General features: G+C 41.5%; 1 non-coding gene across 1 annotated transcript; it reads right to left on the reverse strand.

Annotated features, from left to right (window-relative positions):
* Positions 1-1630: 1630 nt before the first annotated feature.
* Positions 1631-1794, reverse strand: LOC142832033 (U1 spliceosomal RNA). Its single transcript, XR_012907126.1, has one exon. It is a non-coding gene; the product is annotated as a U1 spliceosomal RNA (small nuclear RNA).
* Between the last annotated feature and the right edge of the window lie 10848 nt (positions 1795-12642).

Here is a 12642-nt window from a genome sequence, read left to right on the forward strand (position 1 = left end):
TCTCCCTTTAAAAAAGCGGCTACTTCCCTTCTTGCTCTCTTTGCTTCCTGCTCCGGTTCTGGCGACTATACTTCTTCCTGATTGCGCAGAGGACTGTTGTCTGGGACAGTTATCTGTAAGTTTTTTTCCCTTTAAATAAATACCACCCTATTAATCATAATTCCAAACTGGTGTGGCATTGTTTGTGACTTACGCCTTCACTGTAGTCTACAGAGGCCATTTCTTTCTTTTTTAAATATTTTTAATGGTTTATTTAATTTTATTTTATGTGCATTGGTGTGAAGGTGTCAGATCTCCTACAACTGGATCTTCAGACAGTTGTGAGATGCCATGTGGGTGCTGGGAATTGAACCCGGGTCCCCTGGAAGAGCAGTCAGTACTCTTAACCACTGAGCCATCTCTCCAGCCCTCAGAGGCCATTTCTAAAATAAACAAATCACCTATCTTTGTTACTTTTTTTTTTTTTTTGGTTTTTCAAGACAGGGTTTCTCTGTGGCTTTGGAGCCTGTCCTGGAACTAGCTCTTGTAGACCAGGCTGGTCTCGAACTCACAGAGATCCACCTGCCTCTGCCTCCCGAGTGCTGGGTTAAAGGCGTGTGCCACCATCGCCCGGCTTCTTTGTTACTTTTGTTTGAATCCAGGGTCTCACTATGTAGCACTGACTGGCCCGGCACAGATATATGCCTACCTCTGCCTCCAAAAAGAACACACTTTCTTTTTTTCCCTTTTATTTTATTTATTTATTATATATACAATATTCTGTCTGTGTTTATGACTTCAGGCCAGAAGAGGGCACCAGATCTCATTACAGATGGTTGTGAGCCACCAGGTGGTTGCTGGGAATTGAACTCAGGACCTTTGGAAGAACAGGCAATGCTCTTAACCTCTGAGCCATTTCTCCAGCCCCAAGAACACACTTTCTAATTTTTTCCAAACACCCACCAATGGAGAGACCAAGTATTCAAACATATAAGCCTATGGAGGCCATTCTAATTTAAACCACCACACACATGAAGAATTTTATATCATAAATTGTCCAGTCATTTTGTTTTTAGCAAAATAGACCAAGTCACATACTAAGTCTTAACTGTGACAGATACTGAGATTGTTAAAATCACACCACTGTCATCACAATGCTCTAAGGAGGGCAGATAAATGGTAACCTGGGTTATACCAAAGACCTCCAAAAATCAAAAATTGCAAACATCAAGGGCATAACTATGGACTACATAAAGAGGAACTAAGATTATGAAATGAAGCAAGAGTAAAATTTTAAAATAAATTTCGTCAGGAGACTCAAACATTGTAAATTACTGCTGAGAAGTTCCACTAAGCGCTTTTTATTTTGTTTTCCAAGATAGGGTTTCTCTGTAATTTTGGAGCATCTCCTGGATATGGGTCAGTAAACCTGGCACCATCACTAGGTCCATTAAAAAAAAAACTAGAAATCCAGGTGGGTACTTCATAAGCTTTCCCCAGTCTTCCTCATATTCCTTATGACACTTAAACACTAAAGAGTGTTTTCTAACAGCCATTAAATAACCTTAACACAAATGAGTGAGCTACTAGAAAATGTCTCTATGCACTGTAAGTCGTTTTCAATTGAAAGTCTGACTTTGTACCGCAAAAACAGGGGAGAGCGCGAACGCAGTCCCCCACTACCACAAATTATGCAGTCGAGTTTCCCGCATTTGGGGAAATCGCAGGGGTCAGCACATCCGGAGTGCAATGGATAAGCCTCGCCCTGGGAAAACCACCTTCGTGATCATGGTATCTCCCCTGCCAGGTAAGTATGAGTTGCTCAAGCCTCAGTTCTACTTCAACCTGATCATCGACACACTATTAAGTCACGGTCAATTATATTACAAATTCCTTTGCCCTTTCTCTCGAGACTACACACGTTTTAAGTTATACAGATGAGAGCACACACTTTTAAACACTTGCTAAAAATATTTCCGTGCAAAAAAGTACTAGAACATAGACCTGCTTTGGATTATCTGCATATCCCCGCCCCTTTTAGTGACGTTTTCCTCTCCAGGTTTTCTCCTTCGCATTTCTCTTCCGGTTGCATTAACTCTTAAACCACTCCTCCCTACCACCACAACGATAAAGAGATTTCACACTTTTTCTTGCATCTTTTGCTGTTAACAAAAGCTTCGGTATGGGTTTATCGTGAAGTGTCGGAAGACTGCTCTCAAGAAGACAGCAAGATAGGTTGTTGTAAGTCAGAATCGCTGCTGTTTTTAAGAGAATCAATCAAATCCTCGGGGTTTCTATTTCCCAAAATTGCCAAGAGAATTCTGTCAACCACAAAATTTCCATGAGGACTGAGTACTTGTCAAATGTTGCCCGGATTTAAATCGACTCTTGTCACAAAACATGCAGCCCCGGAGTGTGCTGACTAGTGTGTGGCTGGAGACATTGTTTTGCTGCTCTTGGCAGGGAAGTCTGAGTTTGGTTCCCAGCACCCATGTCAGACTGCACATAGAACTTTATAAAAGTGTGTGGGACCTTTTGTGAGCCTGCAGTACCTTCACAGACCAAAAGAATACTTCTACCCATTGCAACCAGAGCTAAAAACAAACTAGCCAGGCCAATTAAATGCTCTCATTGAAACTTAAAAGGAACAATTAGGAAATGGGGTTTGAGAGATGGCTCAGCAGTTAAGGACATTGTCAGGTCCTCCAGAGGTCCTGAGTTGAATTCACAGCAACCAGATGGTGGCTCACAATCATTTATAGTAAGATCTGATGCTCTCCTCTTCTGGTATGTACGCTCTATGCGTAGATAGAGCACCATATACATAAAATGAATAAATCTTTAAAAACAAACAACACTCCTAAGCTTCAGAAAGTTTTGCCGGCAGTAACCTATTTTCAAAACTAAAAATGTCAGGGAAAAACATGAAACAGCTTCCCTCAACTACTACAAGTTTAATTCTCACAACTTTCAGGTAGGAACAAGAATTGTCCTCTCGACGGGCGGTGGTGGCACACGCCTTTAATCCCAGCACTCGGGAGGCAGAGGCAGGCGGATCTCTGGGAGTTCGAGGCCAGCCTGGTCTACAAGAGCTATTTCCGGGACGGGCACTAAAGCTACAGAGAAACCCTGTCTCGGAAAAAAGAAAAAAATTGTCCTCCCTTTGTGGAAACAGCATGATGAAATGACTAAGGAATACTATTCTGTGCCAACTTTATTTTTTGTCTACCTGATCACTTCTCAGTCTTCCACCTCGAACAGATACCTCCACCCTGGCAACACTTCAGGACTGCCCATAATCTTGGTCATGGTCCAAATTATTACATAGTGTCTGGAAGACACATCTGAACCTTGCAAAGAAAGCAACTGTTAACAGGACACTCTAAATCTCTCACTAATGTAACCCGCCTCCCCCGAGCACTGATGCCTTTTAAAACGCTGTAGTCCTAGCTTGAACACGGAGAGATTCCCCAGAGGCAGGAGCCTGTTCTTGCCATTACTGAAAAAGGACTAAAGCTGGGCAGTTGGTGGCCCACACCTTTAATCCGAGCACTCGGGAGGGAGGCAGAGACAGATGGACCTCTGTGAGTTCCAGACCAGCCTGGGCTACAAATTGACTTCCAGAACAGGCAGGGCTGTTGCACAGAGAAACCCTGTCTCAAAAGGCAAACAAAAAAGAAATTACTATGCTATCTGAAGCGCTACAAAAGGGAAAGAAACTAGATATGGGTAAGCTGAGAAAGAACATACAGCACAGTAAGTCATAAAGATGTGTGCATCAGGGCCATCCACGGACATGTTCAGGTCATTGTCCTCCTTTACTGCAGTTGTTTAAAAATTGTTTAATATTCTGACATAAAGTTACGAAAGTATTAAGTATTATAGGTCAATAGTCATTCATGTTTGTTATACATATAGTCAGATTAATTAGGTTCTAATTTAGATGCATAGAGATTGTATTCTGCATAGATACGTAATGCTCAACCATTTCAAGGATCTGTAAAACATGGCATTTAAATAACTTAGGGTTCTGTTGACGTGAGACACAACTGTTCCTGACAGCACCAATCTATTCCCGAAAAAGTGTTGAACACCAAAGACACTCCACTTGGAGTTTGTTTTCTTCTTGGCACAATTGGCCTTTGGGCAAGGAACTGCCCATGCCTCAACCACTGACAAAGTCTATGGTGTCCGGACTAAATAAGCAGGACACAAGAAAAAAGACTGCCAAGCCTTGCCAAGACAGGGTAAGAAGGTTCTAAATATTTTCCTGCCTCTAAAAATGGTCTGTCAGTTACGCTAGGCCTTAGTCAAAGTTGGTTGCTTCAACACTGCAAATGAGACTTTGGGTGATTGCTCAGGTAGCCAGTTGTCTCTGTCATATACTGCTCCCTTTGGAAGCTGCTTGATTGCACTTCCTGCCTACTCAGGTAATATTATGTCCCTTCTTAGGCCTTTGATGGGGTTGAAGATTAGATAGTCATAGTCACATTCCTCTTATGATCTAGGCATTTCCAGCGCAAGACTTAGACCCGTTAGAATAGAATGTTTAATAAAACATTTGTCATGTGTTCCTTGATTAATATTCCTTATAATGGTTGTAATCTAATTTTAAACTTGATATCTGTTCCTAGTGTATATTATAGTTTTGTATTGGGTTTGGAACTCTTTTATTTAGACAAAAGGGGAAGGTGATGGGGACCTCTGTCAGTCAATGACCTTTAAGAGGTTGGACCAGGTTAGGACATGACCTTCTGGTTACCCAGAAAAAAAAAAAACTGGCCAGTCCAGGGTTCTTGCTTTCTGGTTCCCTCGCTACACAGCTGAGGTTGGCTTTCTCGTTCCTGTTTTGTGAGTTTGCCCCTTATAATAAAGAAAATATAATTAAAATATTTTAAAGTTAGCCTGGGATTCTTTGACCCGCATCCTCTCCCATCAACAGAATGGCACTGTATGTTAAACACAGTTAAAACTGTTAATATATTTCCTTGATATTTTGCCTAAAAAAAGAAAAAACCTGTTAATATATCGAAACTACTGGTGCTGAGATCTGAGGTTGCAACTTGTGGAAGAGGATGACTATGAATGTATGAGCCTTTTACTTCTACCTATTTGTTTATTTATTTATTTATTGTGTATACACTATTCTGTCTGTGTGCATGTCTGCAGGCCAGAAGAGGGCACGAGACCTCTTTACAGATGGTTGTGAGCCACCATGTGGTTGCTGGGAATTGAACTCAGGACCTTTGGAAGAGCAGACAATGCTCTTAACCACTGAGCCATCTCTCCAGCCCCCTCCCTAGTGTTTGAACTACAGTTGTGCACGCCTTACACCCAACTTCATTATAATTTATGACTTAGAGCTCACGTTGTTGGAGGGATGGCTCAGTGGTTAATAGCACTTGTTGCTCTTGTAAAGGACCAGGGTTCAAGTGCCAGAACCCACATGTGGTGTGTCACATACAAATAGCCTTTAACTGTAGTTCTCGAGTATCTGATGCCCTCTTCTGACTTCCTTAGGTGCATCTGGTGCACATGCATGTAAACAAAACACTTAGACACACAGAATTAGAAAGTTAGAACTCAAAAAAAAAGTTAGAACACATCTTTTTACTTATTTTTTCAGAGTTGATTTGAACCCAGTAACTTGAAGATGTTAGGCAAAGGTTCTACTACCAACCCATAGCCTACTCCATTCCCCCTTTAAGATTCCAGTCTTAATCGGGTACTCTGTATGGCCTCAAACTTGAGACAATCTTCCTCACCTCTGCCTTCCAAATGTTTACAAGCCAGAAACTGGACAAATCAGCAAAAGTGTCACTCAGATTACTGTTTTCTTTTTTAAGACTGTATGTATGTGTGTATACAGTGTTCTGTGCCTGTAGGCATGAGACATGTGGTTGCTGGGATTTGGAGAACCTCTGGAAGAATACAGTGCTCTTAAACAACACTGTGAAAACAGCACACCTAAATTATCAAAACGCTTACCTGACTAAGTTCCTGCTGGTATAGGAAAACTCAAAAGCAGTTAAAGCTCTGGGTGATACTTTGTCCCAATAATCTGGGTATAGAATATTACGTTCAACTAGACAGCTAAGAAAATAGTACCACTTCTGCAGAAAAAGAGTACATACTTAGAGTCTAACTTTGAAGCACAAAATCGGGGGATTACCGGCATTCGGGGAAATCGTAGGGGTCAGCAAATGCAGGGTGCAATGGATAAGCCTTGCCCTGGGAAAACACCTTTGTATTCGTGGTACCTGCCTGCCAGATCAAAATGAGTTTCCAGCTTCATGAAGCCTGAACAACCTGGTGTGCGTAGCATTTCAAAGATACAGTGCAAACTTAAGCCCTTATTAAAAAGCTCTATATCTTAATGTGTTGGGGTTTCCAACATTGAAAAAAACTCTTACGAAGGTTGGCGGTCTTGTAATTTTCCCATAACTACACTCCAAAAATCAGAACTGTGGAAGTAGCAGCTTCTCCCAGTAGGCTCCTGAATTCTCTACCTACATAGCACCGCCTCCACAGTGACTCACTTCCGACGTCAGAATCCCGACGTCGGAAGCCCGGCTCCTTGTCAGCAAGAATACCAATGAGCCTATTAGGTGGTAGCTTGCTGTGCCCTTTGCTTTGCAGCCTCCTAGAACACTGTAGGAATTTTCTCTCATAAACGTAGGAATCGAATGCATAGCTTTTAGTGTGAATCAAGATTAAGAGTAACAACCTGATAGAAGAGAAAGTGGGAAGTACTCTACAACACATGGGCACAGGAGACCACTTCCTATGCATAACCCAAGCAGCACAGACATTAAGGGCCTCATTGAATAAATGGGACCTCCTGAGACTGAGAAGCTTCTGTAAAGCAAAGGACACTGTCACTAAGACACAAAGGCAACCCACTGACTGGGAGAAGATCTTCACCAACCCCGCAACTGACAAAGGTCTGATCTCCAAAATATATAAAGAACTCAAGAAACTAGACCGTCGGGGAAGAGACAGAAATCTTTAATAAATAAATAAATTTAAAAAAATAAAACAAAAGTTGAATCTAAGTTACATATATAATATATTCTAGACAAGAGTGGAATCACATATATAGTATGTTGTAGTAAATTAAACTTCCTATGTATAAGCCTTAAAAAAAAAAAGAAAAGAAACTAGACCGTAAAAGGCTAATCAACCCAATTATAAAATGGGGCAATGAGCTGAACAGAGAATTCTCAACAGAAGAACTTCAAATGGCCAAAAGACATTTAAGGTCATGCTCAGCTTCCTTAGCGATCAGGGAAATGCAAATCAAGACAACTTTAAGATACCATCTTACACCTGTCAGAATGGCTAAAATAAAAAACACCAATGATAGCCTTTGCTGGAGAGGCTGTGGAGGAAGGGGTACCCTCATCCATTGCTGGTGGGAATGCAATCTTGTGCAACCACTTTGGAAATCAGTGTTTCGGTTTCTCAGGAAATTCGGGATCAACCTACCCCTGGACCCAGCAATACCACTCTTAGGAATATACCCAAGAGAGGCCTTATCATACAACAAAAGTATATGCTCATAGCAGCATTGTTTGTAATAGCCAGAACCTGGAAAGAACCTAGATGCCCTTCAATGGAAGAATGGATGAAGAAAGTATGTAATATATACATATTAGATAGAGTACTACTCAGCAGTAAAAAACAAGGACTTCTTGAATTTTGCATGCAAATGGATGGAAATAGAAAACACTATCCTGAGTGAGGTAAGCCAGACCCAAAAAGAGGAACATGGGATGTACTCACTCATATTTGGTTTCTAGCCATAAACAAAGGACATTGAGCCTATAATTAGTGATCTTAGAGAAGCTAAATAAGGAGAACCCAAAGAAAAACATATAGGCATCCTCCTGAATATTAACCTTCATCAGGCGATGAAAGGAGACAGAGACAGAGACCCACATTGGAGCACCAGACAGAAATCTCAAGGTCCAAATCAGGAGCAGAAGGAGAGAGAGCACGAGCAAGGAACTCAGGACCGCGAGGGGTGCACCCACACACTGAGACAATGGGGATGCTCTATCAGGAACTCACCAAGGCCAGCTGGCCTGGATCTGAAAAAGCCTGGGATAAAACCGGACTTGCTGAACATAGCAGACAATGAGGACTACTGAGAACTCAAGAACAACGGCAATGGGTTTTTGATCCTACTGCACGTACTGGCTTTGGGGGAGCCTAGGCAATTTGGATGCTCACCTTACTAAACCTGGATGGAGGTGGGTGGTCCTTGGACTTCCCACAGGGCAGGGAACCCTGATCGCTCTTTGGGCTGACGAGGGAGGGGGACTCGACTGGGAGGGAAATGGGAGGCGGTGGCGGGGAAGAGACAGAAATCTTTAATAAATAAATAAATTAAAAAGAAAAAAAAAAGATTAAGAGTAACAGCAAAAACAGCTGCAATGCCGGGCGGTGGTGGCGCACGCCTTTAATCCCAGCACTCGGGAGGCAGAGGCAGGCGGATCTCTGTGAGTTCGAGACCAGCCTGGTCTACAGAGCTAGTTCCAGGACAGGCTCCAAAACCACAGAGAAACCCTGTCTCGAAAAACCAAAAAAAAAAAAAAAAAAAAAAAAAAAAACAGCTGCAATGACAGCAGCATGCCGGGACCATCCGTTCCTTTACATATTACAACAAATTTAATCTCTGCAAGTTATAGGGCAGTTACTTCTATCATCCCCATCTTTACAGACATGAAAATGGGTTCACAATGGTTAGCTTTCATTTTTGGGGGCGGGGGCAGGGAGTGGTTTGAGACAGGGTTTTTCGGTGTAACAGTCCTAGCTGTCCTGGAACTCCCTCTGTAGACCAAGCTGGCCTCAAATTCACAGAGATCTGGCTGCAAATAGTGTTTATTCATTATTTAACCCATACTAATAAATTAAATACAATTAAATAATTAAATATAATTAAAATAAATGTTAAGAAAAAATGAGAATATGCTCGTGGTAGAGAAAGAGAACTATGTCTTACCTACACACTGCACCCTGCTCTTAAAGATGAGGAGGGGGGGTGGAGAGATGGCTCAGTGGTTAAGAGCATTGCCCGCTCTTCCAAAGGTTCTGAGTTCAATTCCCAGCAACCACATGGTGGCTCACAACCATCTGTAATGAGGCCTGGTGCCCTCTTCTGGCCTTCAGGAATACACACAGACAGAACATTGTATACATAATAAATAAATAAATATAAAAAGAAAAAAGATGAGGAGGGGATCTGTTTACAGGCTACTGGCTCAGAGAAGACTAGCAGGGCATGACAGAAAAGGACTCTGGACTCCACTCTACAGTTTACATTGGCTGCCAAGGTTTCCCTGGAGGAGAATGAGGACTCTGTTTATAGCACCGGAAACAGTTTAGACGGAGAAGTGATGTAGACATCTATCAGAGATCAGCCACAGAAAAGGGGGACCTATAGCATAGGCTCCTGGATTTAGAAGCATTCCGCAAATACTTAATTTAATATTCTGTTATTAATCCTTTTCTTTTCTTATTATGTAGCTCAGGTGCTGTGTTAAAATGGGGGATTCTCTCACCTTAGCTTTCCAAGTCTTGGGACTACAAGGTTACTGGTGTGACACTAGGCATTCCACACACACACACACGCACACACACACACACACACACACACACACAAATACACACACGAGGCATTTTTTGCTTTCTGGTCTCTCAAGCGCAGTAAGTCTAAATGTAATATTAATCGTCACGATACAGGACTATTTTCTTTTAAAAAGCTTGACTGAGGGGTTTCTAGCACCCATGGCAGGATACAAAACCACATGTAGCTCCAGATCCAGGGGACCCAACATGCTTGTGGCTTCTGTAGGCATCTATACTCACATGTGCACATTCTCATACACAGACTCTTACATATACACAGTTAATTTAAAAAATCCAAACCAATAATGTTATTATTATTACACACCAACTAGAATGAATACAATCCATAAAAGTGGGGTTTGGAATTGAAATCAGTGGTAGAATGCGTATCTAGTACTCAGAGGGTTGTGAATGTAGGGAAACAGAGCCTTATGTTTACTGATGAGAATGTAGAGCAGCAGTCATTTGAAAACACAGTTCAACAGTTGCGGAAAAAGTTGTCATATACTTCCAAATGATGCGGTCACTCCATTTCTACATATCTTCTCAAGAGAAATTCCGAATGTATGTTTACGGAATGACATATATGCAAACTAAGCTATTTTTATTAACTATTATTATAGTCCCGAAAGACCAGGCATTTAAAAGGAGTCCTGTATTTATACAGTACATTACATTCAGTTATATAAAAAGAAAATATCTGTAGGGTATGGTAACACCCCCCTTTAATCCCTGCATTCAAGAGGCAGAGAGGCAGGGGATCCCTCTGAGTCCAGGGCCAGCCTGGTCTACATAATGAGTTCTGTATCATCCACGACTACGTAGTAAAACTCTTGTCTAAAAAAAGGAACTTGCAACACAGGTGACATCGTGCATGAACCTCAAAATATACTAAGTGAAAGGACCTGTATAGACTACAAACTACACGATGATTATGTTTTAAATAAAATATTAGGAAAGGCAGAAATACTAACAGAGTGGTAATCAATTGTTTTCTGTAGCTGGGTTTGGGACATGAAAACTAGTGTGCAAATTCTCATGGGGGAATTCTTTGATGGCCATGAGAATATTCTAACAGTAGCCAAGTATAGTTCAAGCCTATATATAATTTAGCTATTCAGGAAGCTGAGCCAGGAGAATTCCAGGTCTAAGCCCCGTCTGGGTTACAGTGTGAATTGAAGCCCAGCCCCCAAACCACAACACATAATCTAAAACTGAGCTGTTCTGGATGACTAGGCAACTATATAAACACACCAAAGTCACCAAACGGTACAATAGGTAGGGGTTGAGCATATTTCTGTGGCAGAGCGATTTCTTTTCTTTTTTTCCCAAACAATTTTTTTTTCCCAAAACAGGGCTTCTCTGTAAGGCCCTGGCTGTCCTGGAACTCACTCTGTAGACCAGGCTGGCCTTGAACTGGCAGAGATCCATTTGCCTCTGTCTTCTGAGTGCTGGCATTAAAGGTGTGCACAACCGATACCCGGCTTCGGACCAATTGCTTAACATTCATAAAGCACCGGGTTTGATTACCAACACTGCAAAAAATAAAAATAAAATACATACAACATCCCTAAACACAAATACACACCTATAATCCCAGCTCTTGAAAAGCTAAGGCAAGAGGATCAAGAAGTCAGGGTCATTCTCTACTACAAAGTAAGTTCAAGGTTAGTCTAGGCTATGTGAGATCTTGTATCTAAATAAAAACAGGGAACACTGAGATAGCTCAGCCAATAAAGGTGCCTGTCACCAAGTCTAATGATATGAGTTTGATTCCTGAAACCCACATGGTAGAAGAGAACCGATTTCTGAAAGATGCCTTATGATCTCCACGTGTGCATCATGACACATACACAATAATTATACATATGGAATTTTATTTTTTCGGTTCATTTATTTTATGTGTATGAGTGTTTCGCCTACATGTATATATGTATGCCTTGTATCTGAAGAGGCCAGAGGAGGATGTCAGATTCCCTGGAACTATAGTTAGAGATGATTGGGAGACACCATTTAGGTGTTGGGAACCAAATATGGGTCCTGAGAGAGCAGCAAGTTCCTTTAACTGCTAAGCTATCTCTCCAGGCCCAGTTAAATTTTTTCTTTCCATCTCTTTATCTGTATCTACCTATCCATCTATACATCTGTCTATTTATCCATCCATCCACCTGCTACCCATGCATCTAACTAATGTGTATGTGTGTGTTGGATATATATATATATGTGTGTGTGTATATATATATATATGTGTGTGTGTGTGTGTATATATATATATATATATATATATATATATATATATATATATGTCTGTGCATTAGAGGTACAGATGGTTGTGAGCAGCCGCAGCCTTGACGGGGCTGGGAATTTGGGTCCTCTGGAAGAGGAGCCAGTGCCCTTAACCATTAAGCTATCTTTAAAAAAATATTATATATACAGCATTCTGCCTGCATGTGTACCTGCAGGCCAGAAGAGGGCACCAGATCTCATTAGAGATGGTTGTGAGCCACCATGTGGTTGCTGGGAATTGAACTCAGGACCTCTGGAAGAGCAGTCAGTGCTCTTAACCTCCAAGCCATCTCTCCAGCTCCCTTCTTTTTTTAAAAAAAATATTTATTATATCATTAAGCTATCTTTATAGCCCCTGTCCTACATTTTTATCTTCCCTATTTTAACAATAACTAGGCCAGGCACAATGGTGCTCTTTTAATCTCAGCACTTTGAAGAAAAAGGCAGACAGATTTTCTCTGTGAGTTCAAGGCCAACCTTGTCTACAAATCCTGGTTAGCCAGGGCTACAAAGTGGGACCCTGTCTCAAAATAACAATAAAAACCAACACCTAATAAACAGAAAACATCCCTACAACTCCCAAACATTGGCACTTTGGCCTATGGCCTCTCCAGTCATGTGCAACCACATGTGTACCAAAGAAACTATGTTCTGTCTTGTCTGAGAACACAGTTCAGTAGGCGGAATGGTTGCTAGCCTAGCATGCCATGGGTTTGCTCTCCAGTGCTGTGTATAGTAGTGGCT

The sequence above is a fragment of the Microtus pennsylvanicus genome, chromosome 11, assembly GCF_037038515.1.
Source record: "Microtus pennsylvanicus isolate mMicPen1 chromosome 11, mMicPen1.hap1, whole genome shotgun sequence".
NCBI classification, from domain to species: Eukaryota; Metazoa; Chordata; class Mammalia; order Rodentia; family Cricetidae; genus Microtus; species Microtus pennsylvanicus.